Below are 12,727 nucleotides of genomic sequence, written 5' to 3' on the forward strand. Positions count from 1 at the left end.
TCAACAGAACACCCTTGCACAACACCAGAAAATCATTTCCAAGGCCACTGATGTCAAGATGGGGAAACAGAAACCTAAAGAGATATTCACAGTCATAGTTGGATGGGTGCACCAAACAGAAGGGCTTACAAGAAGAGGTATTGATGCTACTATGCCATTACCAGCAGAGAACCTACTGAGAGCAGATGAAGCACACCATAAGCAGTGAATGTCATTCTGCTCCTTCTTTTTTTAATCGTATTTTCTCAAAATCCATCAGAAGTCCTCTTAGGGTTACTGCTGGCATTGCTACTCCCTTCTGATGCTGTACTAGCATCTGTTTTAACACGTCAATGATGTGCTAGAAAAGATATGTCATGCAGGCCTGCTCCCTGCATTTTTTTCCAGTCATAAAAGATGTTAAATATCCTCAAAAACTAAAGAAGTGTGATCTTTCCCTGCAGATGTCTTAAAAAAAATTTACAAGCCTGCTGTGGCTTTCATCCCATGTTCTAGTGCTTATGCAGCTCTGGTGTACAAATCAATAGAGCAGAAGGAAAAAAATGTATGACTGAAGGACAAATGACAGTATTAGAACCTAGAGAGATATCCAGTTCTGGGTGAAAAAAAAAACCAACCAACTGAGGCATGAAATGAAGCAAAATAACACAGCTGATTTTTATAACTTTGTTTATATATTCTGTGTGTATTCTAAAGAAAAGGTTTCCTGGAATTGTGTGGTAAATCCATGGTAGTTTATTTGACTCAGAGCTATAGTGCTGGTCTAGTCACAGTAGGCATGTGTTTTCCATACATGAGCTCTTTTTAAGATTAAATGTATTGAACATATGTAAAAGGAGCGTGGCAACACAAAGCATCTGAAGTCCAGATTATTAAGTAAGTGGTTGCTGGACAGGAATTCACTTTTACCCAATGTGTTTTAGGTGAGGACAGGAGGAAACAAAGCCATCCAGAGATATGACTGATGAGAACCCAGGGCCATCGTGTAAAGAACAGAAGTTTGCAGATAAGAAGGAAAAAAAAAAAAATAAAAATAAAAAAGATCTGAAATAATTCCATTTTTTAAAAAATTTCTCCTTCTTCATAGGTCTTTTTTTTATGAACTCCATTTTTCCACATCCACATTTATAAAAGCATTATAATACCATTCATTCGTGGGAAATCCCATTCAGTCTGTCTGTATTGTGCTACCTAAAAATTCCTGGGTGACAAGATTTACAACAAAATGTTGACAACAAAAATGTTGCCTGAGAAAGAAATAAAGCCTAGCTAAGGCCCTTGTACACTGTAACCTGTTAGATATATTCTATTTCAACTTGGTTTTTTTTTTGACAGTTGTCACATGAGCTGCTTAACACCTTTACCACAAAGCAGGGATTAACCTGTAGTCAAGGAGATGCAGAAGGTTTGTGAGCTTCCCAAGGCAGAAAAATAAAAAGCCAAGCAATCTACCACTGTCATACTTCACCTTTGTGTGATTTTATAAATGCAGGCAAGGGGGAAAGAATTACACTTTGCCCCCAGGTTCAGACTGATTGGTAAGAATCTCAGACACTTTAAGTAGGCGCCACAAATTGTGTAAGCTCTGACCTGCTGGCTCACTGCCTAGTTCACATGACAGAGATATCTGATGGTTTTGGCAAGGCAGATTGAGGTGGAAAGGTGCCTAGAAACCAATAGAAACAGAGCAACCATCCTACGGGTTTTGAAAGGGAGACAAACAGATATGTAGGGTGCTGTTCTGTACTCTCTACAGAAGAGGGAAGGAGTAAGTTTTTTACCGTAATAAATACAATCAACACCTTTCCTACCATACAGATGGGAAACAAAAGGAGTACACTAATATACTGAAGACAGAGGGTCTCTTCGATCCTCTGGGCAGTTTTAAATCAGTATAATGACTTTGAGTATGTAGGTAACCTAAAACAAAGTGACTCTACTCTTGCTATACAGTTGCTTAAATTGTGCAACATCTTGTCTCCAAGATTTTGGAGTCTGCAAAGCTTAACAGAGTATCACATGTAAAACCATTGCTTCTCTGCTGTGCCTTTCTGATTTTGATACTTTTTGCTTGCTTTGGGACATCAGGCTGTAAGTAAGGAAGGAAGAGGCAGGCATACTTGGTGGCTGCTGGGTGTGATGCTGTCTCAGGGTGCAATGCAGTACAAAGTGAGAAAAAGCATCAGTTGTGTGCATGGGGCGCTACTCATAAAATTGCTGCTCCCAAAGAATCTTCTGCCTTTTTTCTGAGAGCTTCTGTCCCATGGTAATCAGCTGTTCTCAAGATTGATCCTCAAAAAAGGAGTGTTATTGCAAATGCAAGGGTATGAGAAAGAAAGATCCCTGAAGAACTTGTCTTCTGCCATGACAAACTCTACCACTGTCATGCTTGAGGACAGAACAACAGAGAACAGAGAGGAAGAGAAACCATTAAATCCAGAAAAGTGAAGGGAGAAAGAAAAGGAAAAAAATGCCATGAACACATTCGTCTTGCATGCCCTTTTTCAGCCTCTTCCTTTTGGCTCTCATGTTGATAACTTTGCACTGTTTTCTTCCAGATTTCTTCTTTGCTATGCTTCCTATGAGGCAATTGACTGGAAGTTTGGCTACTACTAGAAAATGAAAGACAGCAAGATAATTAGGAATCAGGATGTCAGAGAGGAAGAATTGTTTGCTGAGTGATATATTGATGAATAATTTTATATTAATGTTCTTGCACACACTGAGGTCATATTACTAACAAGAAGTTCATACCAAAGCAGTTCAGAAAGAAGCTTTGTTCTAATTATGTTTGGATAGGTACATAACTGAGTAGCATCAAGCTATTTGTCATATGCTTGTCTGACTTCTACCACTAGATTTAGTTTTAAAATTCTGTTTCCTTCTGCCATATTTATTTAATTTATGTGTAGAATTTGTAAAAGTGAACCATTAGAAAATGAATCTGTAAAGCATCTTACAAGATCTATAACAAAAAAATATTCACCAATGGACTCCCCTCTGCTATTTGTATTTATACTGCTGTGGTGCCTGAGGCCCCAGCTGAGATCAAGGCCCCAGTGGTGGCCAGTGTACAACTAGATAATGAGAGACAGGTTTCCCTCACTGCCCCACAATAACAAAAAAAAAAAAAAAAAAAAAAAAAAAAAAAGGCTGAGAAAAGATGGCTGAAGAAATAGATAGCAGAAAAGAGCCCACTTCTCCTATTTCTAAGTCAAGGACCTCATCAAGGAGACCATTTAAGCATCCAAAATATTATTGTGAGGTAGCCATCAGGAAAGAGACTTCGATGGTCCTAACACAGGAGCTCTGACAGCCACAGGGCACAGAATCAGTTCCTAAGTTACATCTTTCCTGTCAAATGTCTGAAATTTGAGTTTGTGAACAAAAATAGGTTCTTGCTTCTCTCAGCCACTGATTCATAGTGAAAGCTCGTCCCACTCCGAGTGAGACACTGTACACCAAAACTGTTGATCTTACCTGGTGTGGGAATACATTGCATCAGACCAGAGCAGAAAGGTAACCTCCAGACTATCGTCAAGGACTATGAGGTCTGTAAAGCTCATGTTACTAACAAGACATCATTACTAATTTTTTCCACTGCTTAGTTTTGATTTAGAAAATCATTTGTAGGCAACGATAATTCATCTACTTAAGTTCTTAAATAGAAACCCACAAATTGTGCAATTGATTCTGTCATGCCTGAGACAACAAGGCTGTCTTAAGATTTATCTCAAAAGATTATAATGTATAATTGGCAAAACATCAATTTCTTATTATTCCTATTTGCTGGGGAAAACAAAACAAAACCAAAAAAAGCTATGTTAAATTGGAGTAAAGGTCAACCACATAACAGCAATTTAGCATGATACCAATTTTTTACATATTTTATCACAAAAGAAAATCTATTAAACTCCAAAAGGTCAAAGTTAATATTCAATTTGCAGAAAATGAAAATACATATACTGCATAGAAATTCCATGTAATTTCTGTAATTGGGCTCTGCTCACTTTCAGGGGAAAAAAAATCATGTGAAATACATCATAAGTCATCATCAAATGTTGTTAATATTTGCTTTCAGTAGGACATTTGTACTGTCTAGAAGACTTCTCCTTTTACCAGGATAATCAGAGAAAGGAGTAGTCTTTCGTGTGAGAGAAGATTCAAAGTGCTTTACTTCTATAATCAGAGTGAATCAAGCAAGAATTAGTGAGGAAGAGAATATAATTGTTCCTTACAAACATTGCTGTTTAGAGAGAGGGAAGAGTAAATGTTGGAATACAATAATAAGAAAGAATGATAATAAATTGTCCATGAGTGAACTTAGTTGCAAGTGTTCCTAGCTGCCAATGAAGTCACGTTCCAAAAGAAACTTGTATTTGTAAAATGAAAGCTGCAAGCTTAACTACCTTTAAGATAAATATTGGTAAATTCATTGGATTAATTAAAGTATGGGGTTTTCTGTGATAGTAGTGACCTGAGCCTATATAATAATATATAATAACCTAGGAGATCTTTCTCCTTGTCCACAATATAGCTAGTACCTACAGCTGTTTTGCAGGAGAGCAAAGCAAGAATTCTGCTTTGTTAATAGCTGCCAAGGCTTCATAGCTTTTGAATTAGATGTTTTTTAAAAGAAGATGGTCATTCAACTCTGTACAAATTAATACTTCATCATGACTGAGATCAATATGAAATGGCAGCCAGTCTGAGATGTGGAATTCGTGTGGCATTCCTTGGGGAATTCTCTATGTTTGCTGTTTTGGCAGCTTCTACCACAGAAGGAACTTTCAGTTACTAAGAAAAACATGGGGAAAAAAAATGACCATGAGGCCCATAAAATGGATTCAAATATAGCCCTTGTATAAGATTCCCATGAATTTTAATTTAATGGAGAATGTCTATTTACTGTAGGATGAGGAAAGTGAGATGCGGAAGGCAAAATGTATTGAAGAATCTGTTCCTTCTTTATTTTAAGTTCCATAAGATGAACTATTTCCTTATAAGATTTTGGAAAATTAATTCTGCCACCAAAATGTGCAGCATTTACAGAGAGAAAGATTTAACATAAGAAAATTAACAAACCTGTGCACATATGAAACATTCAACAGTAAACGTGTAACAGTGAAAAGCATTTTCATGGCTTGGGCCTTTAAGTGCATTTGACATTCATGAAGAATAGAGACCCAAGCTTCCCGTGTGGCTTTTTAAAACAGCTTTCAATAAAGAACAAAAATAGCCTTTTGCCTTCTAGCTTTCTTACTGAATGATGACATGTTGTTGCCTTGCTGTTTTGTTTTTACTGTGAAGTATAGTGGCCATCCCCATCTTCTTAACTGGGCCTTACTGATTTCAAGAGGGATTTTTTTTTCACTGCAAGCCCTACAGTGAAAGGGCTTTCTTACATTCTGAAAAAGAGTAAAAGAGAATAAGTAAGATGAGCAAATTATGTCTGTTCTCAGACTGTCCCGATGCCTTGCAGCCTATCAAGGATATCGAGAATCACCCATTCTTCCTGATAACTCCTAACATTACAACCATCTATGCATTATAGAGGGAGAAATCAAGTCATAGCCTTGTGAATAATGCTACTGACATCAACATGAAGATTGCATTTCTTTTTCTCTGCAAACTTTGCTACAACTATCGAGATGCTCTTCATTTTGTGGGGTGACAGCTGTGCATGGCCATCCAGAATATGGCTTGTATTTCACATTGTTGATGCCCCTGATTTAATGCACCACCCACTGTGTCACTGTGCTACATCCACTGTTTGGTCTGTGTAAATGTTCAGCAGGCACCAATGAATGTCAGTGACTGCCGTTTCTTCTGTGTGGAGGAATTCCAAAGCTCTGCTTCATATGCACTTCCATGTCAGATGCCATTGTGTCATACTGCTCCTCTGCTGCCATCTATCACGCAGCAACAAAATGTAATGGAATATTGGTAGAAAGATTCATCTTCTACTGCTATGCCAGAAATATCAGCCTCTGACATCACAGGACAACATAATAAACTCAGAGGCATTATTTTCAGAGCAGCCCTCATAAAATTAGTGGTTTAGTATCAGTACTTAAAAGACCTAGAGCCAAAAAATAAAAAATAAAAGAGAGTGAGAGAGAGAGGGAAAAAAATGAAATGTATAGGTTTTCTGTGATATCATCATAGGTAAACAAAGAGTCAAAAGTAGCAATTTGAAGCTGCCAATGTTAATTGTTGGGTGAGATGAGAGGTATACAATAAACAGAGAGGAAAAAAGCATTCAGTGTTCAATCAGCTGCACTTCATAGATGTCTTTAGGACACTTGTCCCTAGGGTCTGACATGTTCACTTTCCAGAGATTATTCTGTCCTAGGCAAGTTGTAAAGCTTTGTCAACCTTTAATTTTGAGCACGATATTGGATATTCTCTTACCAAACCCTCATGGTGCTAGGACTTTTTTTTAATCTAAATAATCCTATAATTGTGAAGAATCGTGAAGAAACTTTATTTACTAAGAATGGTGACTTGAGGTCTAATAAATGTGGATGCATTCACTGTGACACTTTTCTATTTTCACTTGTTTTCTCAGTATTTGTTGGAGAACAGTACTTTTCCAGTCCTAACTGAAATTAGTTCATGTGCTCAACAATCAGCAGAAATGAAGAAAGAAACATAGGCATATGAAGAGAAAGTGCACATTTCTTTTTTAAAAAAGAAAACAAAAAAGACAAAATATTAATTAAAATTTGGGGTTTGACGTAGAAAACACTATGATAATTTCCGAGAACACACAAGTTTTTCATTTTAAACAAATGTTTGTGCAAAAGCTGTTTCAATGCAATGTGCGACAGTGTTGGGTGAGATAAATCACAGCATACATATTGGAAAAGAAATCTTGTGTCAAAAGTTCTCAAACATTTCCACTTGAGGAAATAGATTTTCTCATGGATAACACTTTTCATTCTTGGTTGTAAAATAGCTGGTGTATTTAGGGTAATTTGCTTGTATATAATAAAAAGGGTAAACAGGAAACAATTGATGCTATTTTGCATTGTTTGTTAATTAAATTTAGCAGGGAGAAATTAGCAAAGGTCACTGAATGTGATCTTGAAACCTCAGAGAGGAACAGACATGGAGGTGCAACACCGTAGAAAGCAGTAAGAGCCTGTAAGACAGGAAAACAGATAAGGCGAGTGAACGTAGTATAAGCAAATGAAGCACAGGATACCCCTTCTACTTGTTAATAGTCTATAAGCAGAGATTGGTGGATTTAAAACATTTTTTCTTCTCTTCATCCTGAGTCAAGGGAGTAGCATTTAAGTAACAAGGCCTTTTGTAGGGAGAAATGCCATTTGAGAAATTAAGTCTTTGAGTAACCCGAAGAGCTGGAATTTTACAGTACTGCAATTTTGCTTCAAGGGGTCTTAGCTTTTATTGAATGATCCCTGGATAAGAGTAAAGTAAAATATAGTCTTGGCAAGAAAATGAGATAACGTAAGAGGAAAAGACAATGGAGCAGGAGTCCATGGCAAAAAATCAAAGACAAGAGTTGTTGCACTCATCAGACTGAAAGGAGTGAGGAAAAAAGCAGTAGCAGCGGGACGCATTGTGAAAATAGACTCGTCGTTTTTGTATTCTGTTATCCCCAGTAAGTCATACTGGCAGTGTTATAACAAAGTTTTTGTCTTGACAATTCATTTACCCACAGTGACATAAAAAATGAATACTGGCGCATTCCTTATTTCTTGGCTTGTATCTGACATTAACTAATTAATTAACTAATAAAATATCACTAATTACAGAGACAGTGGTACAAGCCAAGGCTCTAGAATATTTATTTTGATAGCAGATAGCACTGCAAATCACTGCTGAGCACTAAGATTGGAGGGTAATCTGATGTGTTTTGCAGACAGCAATGCTTGCCTGACAGAGCATCACATTAATGAGGCAAACTATGACTTTTGCACACTGGAGAGATCAAGACGTAAATATCAGGGTGTAACCCTGCAGAGGAAAATCTTCTAAAGACTTGTTGAAAGATGTGGTATCAAATGAATTGCTTACTTCTTACAGACTGCTTTGATATTTATTGGTTCAAATTGCTCTTCTGACTCACTCTTGCATAAGCTTTCATGCCCCATTTTAATCTTGACATTTTGGGAAGCCAATCTGAGGCAGTGTAATGACTAGGTTTACAAAGGATCAAAATGAAAAAGGAGAAGCTGGGCTGTAATAATTATAGTCTGTGCAAAAAAATACATGGAGAGAACAGAGTAGGAATGATCATACAGCAATAAGCTGAGTGTTAATGCTGAAGTATTTAGAAAATAGAGTGCTCACTTTGGGAAATTAGGCAGTACTTGGCTTGGATTTTAAAGTACCAAATAGTTGCTTAGTATATATTTGTGCTGGGGGAGAGTGTGGAAAGAGTCTTCTTTACACTGAAGTGTAGCTGAGATATGTTGAGGGTCATCACTTGGTAAATAAATTCTATTCTCTTGCTGTCTGAATTCAGGGTACACAGGAAAATAAAGGAAGATAAGAGGTACAAAATGTACTGAAACCAACCTTACCTCACCAAAACACACGATCCAGCTCTAGAGCTTTCACCTCTCTTTCTCCTTGTTACAGCATGTCAAATACCTTGCTAAAAAATCAAGAGTAATGAGTGATAACATGGGCAGCTGGTGAGGTTCAGCTAACTGCATTCTACAGTAGTGGTGGTAAATGTGAGAAAGGTATCTGTAAGACACTCAGGAAAATTCTGTCTTACTGCAGCCTGCACCCTTACTGCACCCAAAAAAATGTGTTTTGAGGTAAAACAAGGCAGTGTGAGGCCAGCTCTATTTTCACGTCTCCCACTTACCTCTATGATATTGTATCTCATCCTATCTCCATTCCCTGATAAATGAGTACAGGTGACAGCTGGGTTTAGAACAAAGTGCATCCAGCATCGTTAAGACTGCAGGGCTAATAGTTTTCCTGTAGTAAACACTTTGAGTAGGGGAAAATACCAACATGCTTGCAATATTAGTAAACAAAAGATTCAAAGCAGACACTGAAGCCCACAAGGACAGTGATTCATTGCCTTGAGAATTCATACCAATTTTAATTTTCACCTGAACAATAACCATAGTTGGTAGATTGACTGTAGCAGTCTGCAGCTCCCTCTCTGCCACTTCTTGGTTTCATTGTCTGGACATGCATTTCAGAGCTGAAACAGTGAGAATGAAATCAGAAATAGCTGTGGTTAATCCATTCATTTAGAGAAAGATATGTGCTTTTGCATTCAGAACAAATGTGCCTTCTTGGGACTATTTGTACACCTTATTTTCCAGTGTGCTCATTGGATCTTGGCTTTCATTACACATGTCACAGAGTTTTCTCTGTGTTTCCTAATATATATAAATTGTCCAGTGTTGTCTAACATACAAATGTACAAAGGTCTCAGAAAGACCTGGAGAGTCTGAGGCAACCTGAGAAGAAATGCAGACTGTTTGGTAAAGCCCATGCGTCTGTCTAGAATAGATGCAGAAACCTACTCCAGTAAACTGGGTTTTAGTTAATATTTCATTTTACACATGTGATTTATGAACAACATCATCTGGATTTATATTTTTTTTTTTTACACAGAGTGACATTTTAAGCTGTTTCTTCTATAATTTTTCTATGCAATTCCAAGAGGGAATGTCCAAAGCTGGGATAAAAGAATGCTGACATGATGACGTGATCCAATGACTTCATTTATTCTACACCTCTTCATCTAGATAAAATTTTCACCAGCCCATGAAATAGGTAAAATAATGCTTTTAAGCTTTCCAAGTAAAACCTAGTGTCTAGTCACTGCTAGATCTGTTCTTCACAAATGCAGAAATATCTCACAGCAGAATGAATCCAAAACACAGTCTGGTTGTTTGTTGTTTCTCATTTTGTGACTGTAGAATCTGCTAACTTCTCTTCAAAATGTAGGCTACTAGAGCAATGACCTGGTAAGATTTACTTTTCAGTTTTATGCTTGTCTAAAACTGTTTTCTTGAAACTAATTATTTAGTGGCCAATTTTCAGGACAAGTAACTCATGTAGATTTATCAGGGAAGCAAATATTTCAGTATTCATCTTTGGAGAACATTAAGATCTCTAAAAATGGAGATTAATTTAGAGTAGTCACTTGACTTTAGACACCTACAGCAAAACAAAACACAGCAAGATGTGGAAATATATGGCTGTTTGATTATGATTTTGTTCCATTTTAACAGAAATAGAGTACTATGTTCTCATTATTACTGTTAGCTAGGAATAGCCACTTTAAATCTGCATGAGCAGAATAGTAAGGCAGAAAAACACCAACTCACACCAAATCTGCTTTCACCTCTTTTGATATACGTTACTGCACATCAAGATCAAATGTATTATGAACTTACATCAGCTGGCAGAAAAGCAGGAAAATGTTACAATTGTCAGCACCAGATCTTGATGGTTCATAAGGCACAGGTGAGAGATGTGATTCACCAAAAACGGAACCATGTCACATGGTTATTGATTACACCCTGAATGGATAAGAATTCTTCCTATAAGTTCTTTGAGCATTAAATACCATTGATCTATATTTAATATACAATGATGTTGCTCTAGATCTAGGCTGGGCTTAATTTCTTTTCTTCCAGATGCTCTCACCTCCCTGCAAACTCGTGATTAAACTGTTCTGATTTCTTTTTTAGATGCAGAATTTGTCTCCACAAACAACAAAAGTAGAGTCTGTTGCAAGAAAAACTGTATCAAATTCTCCAGGAGTTTTTCAGTTAAATTAAGCTGTAGGATAGTTCTTATCATAGGTGCAAATCTCTCTGTTGATTATAGGACAACAGACAGGGATATGGCAAAAGGTAAAACCAGGAATTATGTCTTTAAGGGCTCATTGTAATCTAATTTTATTGGTGGTACCTTCCCCAACATAATGAACTTTGATGAAATAATGAAGTAGTTGTGGCGCCTGTGAAACTGAGCAGGCAGATCTGCCAGTTAAAGACCTCCCATGAACACAATCACCCGGGCAACAACTCTGGGCTGCAATGAAGCCAGAAACTCTGGCAAGTCAGCTCTTCCATCTCTTAACTCCTTGCAATTCTGCTTTCTGAGACTCGGGGGAGGAGAAAAATAAAAAAGAGATGGAGAAAATGAAGAAAAAAAAAAGATCATCCACTTATTTCTGTGGTTGAAGGATATAGCTTAAAAAAAAATAAATTCTGTCAGAATCCACTGAGTTGTTTAAAATGACTGCAAGTTCAGCAGCCAGCAAAGTTACAGAAACCATAAGGCTGGCTCTGCCACTGAATAAGTTCGAATATCTAAGGAAATGAATACAAGGAAGACTTTAAATAGCAATATTTTTAATTCGGCAAGATTTCCACCCCCTGCTAGACTTGGAGAGAGTGCAACAGATGGTTACAGGAATCTGTAAATTTATCATTGTTATTTTTAAGAAGTTGGATCTGTGGAACACAAACATTTAATAATGGAGGTAATTAAATTCTTTGCTAGTTAGTTTGACTTGAGTCAGTTGGCACCGTAATGCCATTTCATTTACATAAAAAGTATAGTAATTGCGGTTCAGAGAACTGTGATTTTACAGAGCTGGAACTACAGATGGAATAAAGATAGAAGAAATCAGAGTTAACAACACCCCTATGATCTCAGATAATGTCTCATATTTGGAGTTTAGGTATTCAAACTCTAATCTTTATAATCAAACTCAGGTCCAAATCAGCTAGAAACACAAGCATTTTCAGCATGACTAATGACTTTGGGCATTCCAATTTCCAGATGATTAAATGATGATGTTTTTAAGTGACCTGATTTTGATAGTTGTTATTAAGGCAAGTCTGACAATTAGACTCCCCTAGTGGTGGAAACCCCATGGCATCAATGAGAAATCATGAGATTTCTACCACCATGATGATGAACTTCTAAGAACTGATGACTGCATTTTTAGTGAATACAAAGCTACCTTTGAAAACTTTACCTAAAGTTGATCCTGATGTTTAATCTGGAAATCATCTAACTGTCTATCTCTACACACAAACAAATTCTTATTTTGGTTGAAACTGTAGCACTTCCCTGCTTGTTTCTTTAAACAAACATTGACTTATTTTAAGTCAATAAGGCTGATGGAAGCTGAATGTAATTGCTTGGTAGGAATTTTTATTTTGAAAGCAGCTTTATTTAAGAGGCTGCTTCTCAGTGACTATTAAGAGTAGACAAATGTAAACTGGAGTAAAATCACAGCCAGGTTTACTGGGAATGTTCAGCATATCAATTCCCATTAGAGCTCCTCAGGTTCTGGGTCTTCCTGAGGCCATGCAGTCTTGCGTTCATCGATAAACTTGAAAGTTGCTCCCACACGAAAGTTTGGAAGGTTTTCAAGAGATTAAATCATCCTTCTCCCACTCAGCAGAAGATTCAGCTACATCAGTGTGCATACAACTACTTCTGCGTGCGTTTACACAGGATTGTATGTGAGTTAGGATACGGGTATCCAGGATTTGTCCCATTCTATGAAGTTACAAATTAGACCCAAGCTAACCAGACTGTTATGAATCTGGGACTAGTCATGACACTGATTTTGTGGTTATGGAGCAGGAGGTTGTGCCTTCTCCACCATAAATCTCTGATTGCTCGTGAAGGCTTTTGGATGTTTGTGGCAATGGATTAGTGACTCAGTTTCTCATTGCCTGCATGTCAAAGATAC

The sequence above is a fragment of the Centrocercus urophasianus genome, unplaced genomic scaffold, assembly GCF_019232065.1.
Source record: "Centrocercus urophasianus isolate 14NV4802_14NV808 unplaced genomic scaffold, USGS_Curo_1.0 seq_26, whole genome shotgun sequence".
Taxonomy (NCBI): Eukaryota; Metazoa; Chordata; class Aves; order Galliformes; family Phasianidae; genus Centrocercus; species Centrocercus urophasianus.